Below are 12,500 nucleotides of genomic sequence, written 5' to 3' on the forward strand. Positions count from 1 at the left end.
CGTATACACACAAAGTGATGAGATATATAGAGGGATACACACACGCGCACACACACACACAGACTCACACATATATATTTACATAGATAAATAAATATAGATAGATAGATAGATAGATAGATAGATAGATAGATAGATAGATAGATAGATAGATAGATAGATAGATAGATAGATAGATAGAATGATATATAGATGGACAGACAGACAGATAGATAGATAGATAGATAGATAGATAGATAGATAGATAGATAGATAGATAGATAGATAGATAGATAGATAGATAGATAGATAGATAGATAGATAGATAGATAGATAGATAGATAGATAGATTTAGCAGCTTCGAATCCATTCATTTATAAATGCCTACATAAATATATAGATTATAAATACAAACATTATGGACACAAACTTTACAAAAGCACTAAGCCTCCCTTCCACATGAACAGTAATGCCGATAGGGTATTTTAAATTAAGTGACAGATGTAAAAGCAGGAGCTCAATCCAAACCGTATTTGCTAACACTTACTGAGTAGCAAAGAAAAATGTGAGTACATCACGTGTACTCAACACTAAAAATGATAACATCTCCAGGCTAGGAGAACCTCTGAATAGGTACAAAAAGTGTATTTCCTGTGGCACAAGGGGAGTTAGACACTCATATCAGCAAAATGATATTCATTGGTACATGTCCCGTAAGCTATAGAATACCACCAATATTGATTTCCTTCACATATATCACATACCGTCTAAAAGGATATATTTTAGCTATTCAAGAACAAATTATAGCCATAAATACATATTCAATACCTCAAAATGCCTCTAAACCTCTGCATCTTAACAGGAAATTTCGATTGTGCCATAGCAGCGAGGTAGATATCCCCACATCATTACCATCTGTTCTCAAAGGCCAGAGCTGCATAGCGGATGTGAATAAAATTGTGCGAAAGGTGAACTACTGAGAAACGTATGGTTCTTGTAAGTAGTGTTCAGGCTTTCGTTTGAACCAATGATATAGGTGTTATCTAGTGCAGTGCACTTATTATCATAGATGTACTAGGAGAGGTAGCAAATGATTTGCATAAAAACCTGGAAATACCGGGGTATTTCAAGGAAGAACAAAGCAAGCTGATTCGCATGTTCTAAATCTAATCAAAAAATGGTACAGTGGAATGTTTATTTAGTTTGCAAGAAGCACACAATTCATGCATTTACATAAAGAATAATTCAAACATACATATTCAAATACTAAAGAGACACGCATAAGTATTGTATGAGTGTCTGTGTATCTACACAGACAGCCACATATATGCCTGCGCTAACTCACATATTTACATGTTTCTGGAACAAATTACATTGAAACAAAAATGCTTAAACTCTGTGAAAGGAAAATCAATAGATGTATTTGCGCATGTCCGCATGCGAGTGAATATGCGGACGTGCGCCTTTAGTACTTACTTCTTATTTGTGTGAACACCTGAACTCATTAACTTGAAATCAGTTAAGATATCAGTAGTAGTAAGCAATCCCTGAGGCGAGCTTGTGGTTGACTGGCCACGTGTCTATTGTGCTAATACGATTTTATGCCGACAGAGATAATATATTGTTTTAGCTAATCATCAACGGTTTGTTATCGGATTAATTGTCATTAGATTAATTTCATACGAAGCAATATCTATGTTATTGATTTATTGGGTATTCTAAATGACAAATATTGATTTCTACACAATTACAAGACTTTACATCTTTATTCTTTATCTTTTACTGATTTCAGTCATTGGACTGCGGCTATGCTGGAGCACTGCCTTCAAAGATTTTAGTTGAACGAATTGAACCCAGTACTTATTATTTTTTTTAAAAATCGGGTCCTAATTTTTTCGGAGTCTTTTTGCCTAACAGCTAAGTTACGGGGATGTAAACAAACCAACACTGGTTGTCAAGCGGTGGTGGGAACAAACACAAACATGCACTGATATACATACAGATAGATAGATAGATAGATAGATAGATAGATAGATAGATAGATAGATAGATAGATAGATAGATAGATAGATAGATAGATAGATAGATAGATAGATTTATATCTGTATATAACGGGCTTCTTCAGTTTCAGTCAACCAAATCCACTTATCCAATGTGCCACGCTGTGGGACTGGATGTATTTGCACTTATATGAAATGGAAATGGTGTATTTTGATGTTCATGCTTTGCCAGCGGGTAGTGATGCGCAATTTATTTCGTTTTTTTTTTTTTTTCATGTAACGCAAAGAATGTTTTTAAGGTGGGGGACCGCAAAATGAAATGTTTTGACATAGTTACATCACCCAAGGATTATAATTAAAATGAAGTTTCACCTTAAACTAGATGCTGATCCTCTGCACTTATCATTGGTAGTATGCACACCAGTACAATACTTGAGAATAATGACGCGCATTTATGCTGCAGTTATTGCTTTTGTTTTTAGTTAGTTTGTCTTATTTGATAGGGCTGTGGAAAGTCTCGTTAAGCTTCTTTACTCTTATTTCAAGAAACTATCACTAATCTTCGGATGGTATGCGCGACAACCCTCTGCGTTTGATAAATTTCTCTGGCGTAACAAGCAGTAATAACATTTATTTCCATTTGTTTGACAATGAGGAAATTGGAAGCAACTAAAGTTCTGTTTTCATATTCACTGACACATCTATATTAGTTAAGTAGTGGCAAGTAGTGGTTTTGAAAAATTAGTTGATAGCTTCTTGACAAGGAAACAGAAAACCCGGTCGCAATTTGGAGGCAAAAGTATTTGAAGACTTTGCGTTGCACAAAGGTCTCCTTTACTATCTCGATAATCCTCATGTCCATTATCACCAATTGCTGACCGGGTGCTGCTTTATCTGGATGCTGTACGCAATATTGTAACAGCAACAATGTAGTTGAGAGGCAGCTGCTTTGGAATTTCAGCATTGTCAGATCAGGGATATAGAAAAGTATACTTCACAATGATATAGAAAACCTGTTTAATTTGCTCGGACAGATCCAAAATAGAGAGGGTGAAAACTAGGCAAAGTTAATTTGTCCGAGAAGTGCGACATTATCATAATTAGCTTTAGAGAGACTTGATAGGTGATATTGTGAAAGTACAGATAAGACATGATACAAAGCAACCACGCTTCTTTTGATTAAATCGACTCCAGAAGAATGAAAGAGGAAGTCGACCATGGCGACTCAGAATACGAACGACTGAAACTAAATATTGCGAACTATTCGTTTCCGACGCGCAAACGAATCTCCCGACGAGTGCAATAATATATTCTAGAAACACATTATCACTACTTTTAAAATTGTATTATCACTCCCTCATCTGAATTTATTATATAACAGCTTTATATAACAAATCTCAATACAATGAATTCACAAATGCCATTGTAAAGTACTAATAACAATTTCGTTACATTATCTTGTTACACTAGATAAAAGCAAAACGCAGACTCTCGGTACATTACCCACTTTTTATCGATAATTTTCAGAACTTGATAAACTTTACTAAGCTTTAACACAGAAGGGTAATGTTCATTTTATCATTTCACTGTTAAACTCATGATAAGGCTAACAATAAACAGCGATAAGCTAATCTATAGGGGTTCAAGAAGTATATATTCCCAAATAAAATTCATTTCCTACGTACTTAGCAAAAAATGTGGATAAAGTTCAATTTCTTCTTATATAAATATATTTATGATGTTATGACATATATATTATCACTCCTGACCAAGATAGGATTAGCTTAATAACAATAATCAAACTGAGCAGCAATGGTAAATGAGCAAACAAATCGTTTTTGTTGGTTCCTAAAAAATAGACTATTTTGATGCATTAAATTTGCTACTTGAGCGTAATTATTATTTTTCTCATAAACAAACTTGTTTGAATGTCGTTTATATATTGGTTTCACTTTTTGACACAAGGCCAGCGATGTCGAAGGAAGGGGTAAGTCGATTATATCGACTCCTGTGCTCAACTGGCACTTATTTTATCGACTCCGAAAGCATGAAAGGCAAAGTCGATCTCGGCGGAATTTGAACTCAGAACGTAAAGACGGACAAAATACCTATTTATTTACTACCCACAAGGGGCTAAACACAGAGAGGACAAACAATGACACACAAACAGATTAAGTCGATTACATCGACCCCAGTGCGTAACTGGTACTTATTTAATCAACCCCGAAAGGATGAAAGGCAAAGCCGACCTCGGCAGAATTTGAACTCAGAACGCAGCGGCGGACGAAATATCACAAAACATTTTGCCTGGCGCGCGAACGATTCTGTCAGATCGTTGACTTAACTGTCGTTTATATATTACAAACAGTATCCATAAAATTCCTCCATTTACAGGAAGAATGTTATGGATTGGCTAGCAAGGAGGGATTTTAGGTCTCTGGTGTTTCTCGGTATTAATAATAATGGATTGCTGTTTCAATGTGTTATACTATTGTGCAAAGGTTTTACTTTAACCTGATATTTTTAATATAGCACAGAAAGGGAAGGATTATACGTTTCTAATGTAGCACAATTAACAAGTCACATATGAACCAAAGACCACAAAGGCGAATTTAATTTATATTAGAACTGTTTACTCGTTTACTTATTTCTATAATTAGGTTGTGGCCAGCCTTGAATGATTTTAGTTATTCATATCGAACCCAGTATATTTTAAAATTTAGCTCTCATTTAGCGATTTGCATTTTGTTACACCGCTAAGACACGGGAGATATACACAGACACATAAACGCACATCATTCATCCATTCATCCATTCATTCAAACATCCATCCATCCGTCCATCCATACAACACGTATGCACGCGCGACGGAATCGCAGTCTCCGTCAACCAATTTCACTTACAAGGGAGATTAAACATGAGACCACGTGAAGTCGTGAAACAAACTTCTTACCCTCACGGCCATGTCTTCGGGGAACTTATGCATCTTAGTTGCTTAAGTAAGAATGTCATATGCCAATTTCTGCGCTCGCGACACTTCATCTACCAAGAGAAGATGGGAGATTCAGTGAAGTAGTTCTTCGCCTCGAAAGACAAGACCTGATGGGATCAAAGAACTGGCAGAAAGGTGACTTCAGATGGTGCAACACAATGGCCTATGTCGATTGTTCGGCTGCGTTTATTGTAACTTGACGAATAAAGCAAACAGATTACCTAAATATTAATAAAACATTTAACTCAACACAATACTATTTCAATCTGATTGGATAACTAATTTAAAAAAAAATAATAATAATAATAATAATAATAATAATAATAATAATAATAATAATAATAATAATAATAATAATAATAATAATAATTTCTCTGGCGTAACAAGCAGCAATGAACCAGTAATAACATTTATTTCCATTTGTTTGACAATGAGGAAATTGAAAGCAACTAAAGTTCTGTTTTCATATTCGCTGACACATCTATATTAGTTAAGTAGTGGTAAGTAGTGGTTTTGAAAAATTAGTTGATAGCTTCTTGACAAGGAAACAGAAAACCCGGTCGCAATTTGGAGGCAAAAGTATTTGAAGACTTTGCGTTGCACAAAGGTCTCCTTTACTATCTCGATAATCTTCATGTCCATTATCACTCATGTCGATTGTTCGGCTGCTTTATCTGGATACTGTACGCAATATTGTAACAGCAACAATGTCGTTTAAATAATAATATGAGTTTTAATAACAACAACAACAGCAACAATAATAATAATGATAATAATAATAACGTCGATAGCTACATTATTTGCAACACTAAAGAGGTCGATCGGTGGAAAGTGAACCAAGAAACGAAAAATGTGGATGAAAGTTCAACATAAAATTTACGTCTAGTTTTTCAAAAACTAGCGTTGAATTTTTGGACACAAAGTTTTCTGGAGGCAGAATAGTGACAGAGTTATTTTGCAAGCCCACGTCATCCCACATATACCTCCACCAGACACAAAGCAAGACTTTTTTGAGTGATGACCCGCTTTTGGGGTGGCTAAGGGTGGCTCATGTCGCTTACTCCAGGATCGCTTTCTCTGAACATTTCGGTAGATAATCCATTTCTCATCACCTGTCACAATTTGCTTTAAAAAAGGCATGTTTTCATTTCGTTTATAAAGCGAATCACAGATAGAGATGCGACCCAAAAGGTTCTTCTCACCCAACTCATGTGGTACCCAAACATCGTAGCGATTTGTGTACCCAAGCTTTGCCAGGTGCTCGTGTACGACGGATTTTGATAGGTTGAGATTTTCTGCCAATTCTCGGATTGTGCAATGTGAGTTATTCTCAATTAATGACTTGATTTGGTCAACATCTGTAGTGGATGATCTGCCTAGTCGCTCTTTATCAATAAGGCTAAAATCTCCAGCTCGGAACCTTGCAAACCACTTCCGTACAGTTCTTTCAGATAAAGAAACATCACCGTAAACTGCACATATTTCTTTGGTTGCTAGTGAGGCATTTTTTCCCTTTACGGAAAAAGAAAAGCATCAAGTGCCGAAAATGAACTTTCTTATCTTCCATTTTAAAGAGTTACAGAATTAACACAGGTTGTAGGAACGTAAACCTTCTTCCGCGAAAAGATAGCTTAAACTGTGCTCTAAATGGAATGTAGTCAAATCCTATTTTATGGACTCAATAAGTCGAAAGGTAAACTACAATAAATCGGCACGAACTTTCCGGACAACCCAATATATATCTAATCTATAAAACAAAAAAGGCGAACGTTGATACAAATTGGATTTTTATGTAAAAAGGGGTCTAAATGGGGCTGGAAGAAGATTAAAATTTACAGGAGGGGCTAACTTGAGGTGAGAAATTGATGGGGAGACGTTTTGGAGCGCTACAGTGGTTGCTTTAGTGTGAAAACGAGGATTTTATGGACTTTTAGGGACACTTGGGGGTCTAGATTGGACACCTTTTGCCCAATTTCAATGAAATTTTCAACATGGTAAAGTGGAATCGGATTTGTAATTCAAGCGCGGAAAATGGGTTCGAAATTTTGAAAATTAAGGCAAGATTTTTGAAGTTGAAAAAAATTTCCTATTTTTTATTGTTTACAGTTTTCATTTTTTGTGAAAGAAATTTACAGCTGCATGTAGCCCGTATTTAGACCTTTCATTTGCATGGTTAATCGTCGAAAAATTCCCAAAATAAGTACTAAAGTTAACAAAGAAATCCTTTTTTCCTTATTTTTAATCGCTCAAATAGTGGCATGTAGAAAAGGCAAGTGTGCTTTCCCTTGTTACTGCCTGATATTTATGATTGATCTTTCAAAATAGTTTCTTTCTCAACTTACTCGAGATCTTTTGTTTTTTTTTTAATAAGAGAGAGATAGAGAAAGATAGAGAGAAAGAGAAAACTAGGGAGAGTCCGAGAGAAAGGAAGAGTAAGAGAGTGAGAAAGTGAGAGAGAAAGGAGAGAGAAACAAAAGAGGGAGAATGTGGCGATAAGAAACAGAAAGTAACAACCACACCCTCACCCGCGCGTAGAGCGGGTCACCTTAAGCTAGTATATATATAATTTTCATAGCACCACACACACACACACACACTCACACAAATACACGCATATATAAAAATGCTTAGCGGTATTTCGTCTGCCGTATTTACGGTCATATCACTTTGAAAACACCGGTTCTCGTCCGATCACCGAAGTTAAGCAAAGTCAAGCCTAGTCAGTACTTGGATGGGTGACCGCTTGGGAAACCTAGGTGCTGTAAACGTAAAAGGTGGCGAGCTGGCAGAAACGTTAGCACGCCGGGCGAAATGCGTAGCCGTATTTCGTCTGCCGTTACGTTCTGAGTTCAAATTCCGCCGAGGTCGACTTTGCCTTTCATCCTTTCGGGGTCGATTAAATAAGTACCAGTTACATACTGGGTCGATATAATCGACTTGACCCGTTTGTCTGTCCTTGTTTGTCCTCTCTGTGTTTAGCCCTTTGTGGGTAGTAAAAAAGTAGGTATTTCGTCTGCCGTTACGTTCAGAGTTCAAATTCCGCCGAGGCCGATTTTGCCTTTCATCTTTCATCTTTAATTCGTTTGTCTGTCCTTCTTTGCCCCCTCTATGTTTAGCCCCCTGTGGGCAATATATATATATATATATACATATATATATAATTTAGAGGATTGACCACTAAAAGTGGACAGCCTGTATGCTAGATATAGACGTCAAAATCGCCATTTCCCACGGAGAGCAAGTTCTCAAGAAAAAATTCAACAAAAAACCAAAGCGTAAAAATAAGCAAGACAAATGAAATTATACGAAATAAAAAACGATTACCTAAGTACTAATTAGTTTCACTTGTTAATAATTTACGTATATGAATACATAAACATCTGCAAGATCATCAGCATAGTCTGTGTTTATGAAACACAATTTCTAGAACTAGATACAGGGCGCTCGACCGAAATCCAGCATTGCATAGAGTGAATCTTTTCGGTTTGAACGGCAGTTTTTCTAGCGGTGTCATATGAAATTGTCACCAATATTTATGACCCTAGTATCGATCTATTGCATTTCAATCTGTTTTAGGGTTAGGGTTAGGGTTAGGGTTAGGGGTGGGGGAAGGGTATCTTTTTTTCTTCAGAAATGTAAATAAATCCAATCTGTTTCTTAAACGAGGGACATATTCATACGCACAGAATGTTTTTTTTCCTCAATAGACGTCATTGATTGGTTGAAATAGCAGAAATTGAAGAAAAAAAACAACAAATATCTTAGAAACTATAGAATTTTCTCAATAAAGCCAAAAGAAAAAGATGTTTTATAAACACATTCTACCAGTATACGAAGTTTAAAAGTGTTTATTTACGTGGAAATTATTTTTAAAAAACTGCTGTTCAAACCGAAAAGGTACCATAGAGTTCCACAAATTATATATATGTATATATATATATATATATATATACACATACATATATATATACATACATACATATATATATAATATACATATATATATATATATATATATATATATATATATATATATATATATATATATATATATATATATATATATATCGTTTTCTTTTTTTAGAAAGACATAAATAGAGCAGTCTACAGAGAGAAACCCAGGGTAACCTTATATGTTACCCTGGGTTTCTCGCTATAAAGGTACCCTTTATGGCTTATCTTCAGACCCTAAGACATGTTGGCCTATGGCTTCTTTAAAATATGAAGGGGAAAACGATACAGCAGCGCTGGACTAACCATTAAGCAGCAAAATAGGCGCGTGCTTGGGATATCAAGTGAAGGCGGGACACTACAGAAATGTTAAATGGTTTACAGCACAACAGAAATCACTTTAAACGTGCTAAAATAATATTCGGGATGTCTTTATCTCTACTAAGTCTAGATGCAGATGCGTAACCTAAAATTAATTTTGAGGATCTGATGAAAGACTTTGCAATTCAAAAAAGTAGGAGGAAACTTTGCAAATATAAATGAAGTGGAAGAATACGAAAATAAACATTAGTTTCCCTCTTACTGGTTTGTTTTTGTTTTGTCAAATACAAATCTATTTCATGGTATGTCATTGTTTATATTTTAAATTACATAATTTTTTATGGGTGCGCCAAAATCTTTTAAGTTCTTAGGGCCCCGATGGGTCTTAATCCGGCCCTGCGATACTGATATAAACAATGCAGATTATCTCCCTTTGGTGTTGGTCATTAGCTTCCGGCAATATCGTCCTCCTTCAGCTATGCTACCTGTAGGCTATAAGGGTAAAAGTTAGGGGATTATCTCCTACTCTCAACAGCAATTAATTTCCAGGTGTGGTATAATTATCGCTAATACCACTATTATCGCTATTATGTGGTTCCGAAAACGCTAACAGGAATCTCCTGAAATGCAAACACGGACCGAAAATCCCCGTTCTGGAGTTCAGTATGGTCCCTGGTACGTGCGAGGTTTTCAGGATTTCCATGTGTTCGGTCCTAAAAAACTCGTACGTACCAGGGACCATATGAACTCCAGAATGGAGATTTTTGGGCTGTGCTTGCATTTCAAGAGATCCCAGTTAGCGTTTTGGGAACCGGATAATAGCGATAATTACACCATAGCTGGAAATTGATTGCTGATGAGAGTGGGAGATAACCCCCTACATTTTTTCCTCATAGCCGACAGGTGGCATATCTGAAGGAGGACGACACTGCCGGAAGCCGATGACCAACACGAAAAGGAGATAATCCCCATTGTTTATACCTGTATCATTTCCCCCTCCATATTTTAAAGAGGCTTTAGGGTCTGAAGATAAGCCATAGGGTCTGAAGATAAGCCATACTCTTTATGGTGAGAAACCTAGGGTAACCTATAAACCGGCTATCACCTGTATGTATATGGGTTTGTGTGTGTGTGTGTGTGTTGAGGTTATGAGAGGTAATGGTATGAATAAGACCCAAAAGTGTCAAGTAATGCTGAGTAAGTGCTATGGACAGACCATAGTTAAGCTCCAGGTTCGGTGAGTATGCGAATAAGGAGTCCAACGTAGGTCAGATATCAGTATGCGTATATATAGAAAAATTAACAGAATGAAATAAAAATCCAAGGCTGTGAAAGATTTCAGACATTTATAAAGAGGAGGTCTTACAGCTGTTCCGGGGTAATTTTATATATCCTTTCATGGGAGGCGGTGTGAGAAAATGGTTAAGCAATAGTTATTCTAGATAAGATATGAAATAGAGAGTGAAGTGGAGGAATGAAAATAGACGTGAGATATGCAGGGATATTGTATCTGCAGTTATATATGTATAATATCCGAAGATGGATTAACTGGATGAAATTTTATTCTTGTTTAAGAATAAATTTAGTACTGCACAAAAGTGTATGGTAACCCCTCAGATCAATGTAACATTGTTTTTATTATAACTAGACATGAAGAGACACACACGCACACACACCCACACAAACACACATTAATACATACATACATACATACATACATACATACATACATGCATACATTAATACATACATACATACATACATTAATACATACATACATACATACATACATACATACATACATACATACATACATATATACATACATACATGCAGTAAAATGTGACAACCGATTCAGACTTTGTGGAATTAACATCGAAGTTATCACCCACATCATAAGCAATTGTCCGAAAATGTCATCGTGGTTTTATCTACCGGTGAGACATGATGCTGTAGCTAGGACACTGTATAATAAAATCCGTCGAAAGGATGAAGAAATAAGAACCCACAATATGGCCGAAGCCATAACCATACATAATAAAATGAGTACTGGTGGAATGTCCCTGTTAAAACCTCAGTAAAATGTTAACACAATAGACCTGATATAATGGTTTGGGATAGAGAAAAGAAACGGTATGTTTGTGGAAATCAGTTGCCCAGCGGATGTTAACATAAAACTGAAGATCAGTGAAAAAGAGAACACCTATGCGTATGTATGTATGTAAACGTGAAGGAGCCCTGGATCTAGGTTAGAAACCGGTTCTTTCTCTATTGTCAAGAAATTTTGAAACAAACTGAATAATGGCGCAGGAGTGGCTGTGTGGTAAGTAGCTTGCTCACCAACCACATGATTCCAGGTTCAGTCCCACTGCATGGCACCTTGGGCCGACCAAAGCCTTGTGAGTGGATTTGGTAGACGGAAACTGAAAGAAGCCCGTCGTTTATATGTATGTGTATATATATATATGTGTGTGTGTGTGTGTGTGTGAAGGCGGCGAGCTGGCAGAAACGTTAGCACTCCGGGCGAAATGCGTAGCCGTATTTCGTCTGTCGTTACGTTCTGAGTTCAAATTCCACCGAGGTCGACTTTGCCTTTCATCCTTTCGGGGTCGATAAATTAAGTAACAGTTACGCACTGGGGTCGATGTAATCGACTTAATCCCTTTGTCTGTCCTTGTTTGTCCTCTCTGTGTTTAGCTCCTTGTGGGTAGTAAAGAAATAGGTATTGCGTTTGCGTTTTTTAGTTGTAATTCCTGGGTACGATATATATACATATTAGATAAAGATAGACCGGCCATGGTCGAAATGGGATTACTTCGAAAGATCTCTGGAGTAATATTACCTGACATGAAGCAAGGTTAAGAAGTCGTTTTAAGTCGAGCCACTACTTACCCTCACTGAGTGGTCGCATCTCCGGTACTACGGATATGTGATTAGAATGTCACAGGCAATAATCACAAAAGATCTGCGCGTCAAATTGAATGGATCCTCTTTATTTAATTACTTCACTGCTTTATAACTTATAGTGTGCTTCTCTTTCGGATTTATGATTTACTGATAATAAATATATACGCACACACGTACGTACGTACGTACGTACATACATACATACATACATACATACATACATACATACATACATGCATGCATGCACGCTTACATACATACATACATACATACATACATACATACATACATACATACATACATACATACATACATATTTCTTTACTGCCCACAGGGGGCTAAACAAGGAT

General features: G+C 36.4%; 1 protein-coding gene and 1 non-coding gene across 2 annotated transcripts in view; one reads left to right on the forward strand and one right to left on the reverse strand.

Annotated features, from left to right (window-relative positions):
• LOC115218443 (7-dehydrocholesterol reductase) overlaps positions 1-12,159 on the reverse strand; it is a 56,367-nt gene extending 44,208 nt beyond the window's left edge. The window contains exon 1 of the mRNA XM_036508178.1: positions 12,136-12,159. The gene's annotated coding sequence lies outside the window, so the exon portion shown is untranslated. The remainder of the gene's footprint in view (positions 1-12,135) is intronic.
• On the forward strand, positions 7,621-7,739 carry LOC115218692. Its single transcript, XR_003882249.1, has one exon. It is a non-coding gene; the product is annotated as a 5S ribosomal RNA (ribosomal RNA).
• Positions 12,160-12,500: the final 341 nt, after the last annotated feature.

Source organism: Octopus sinensis, linkage group LG13 (assembly GCF_006345805.1).
Source record: "Octopus sinensis linkage group LG13, ASM634580v1, whole genome shotgun sequence".
NCBI lineage: Eukaryota > Metazoa > Mollusca > Cephalopoda > Octopoda > Octopodidae > Octopus > Octopus sinensis.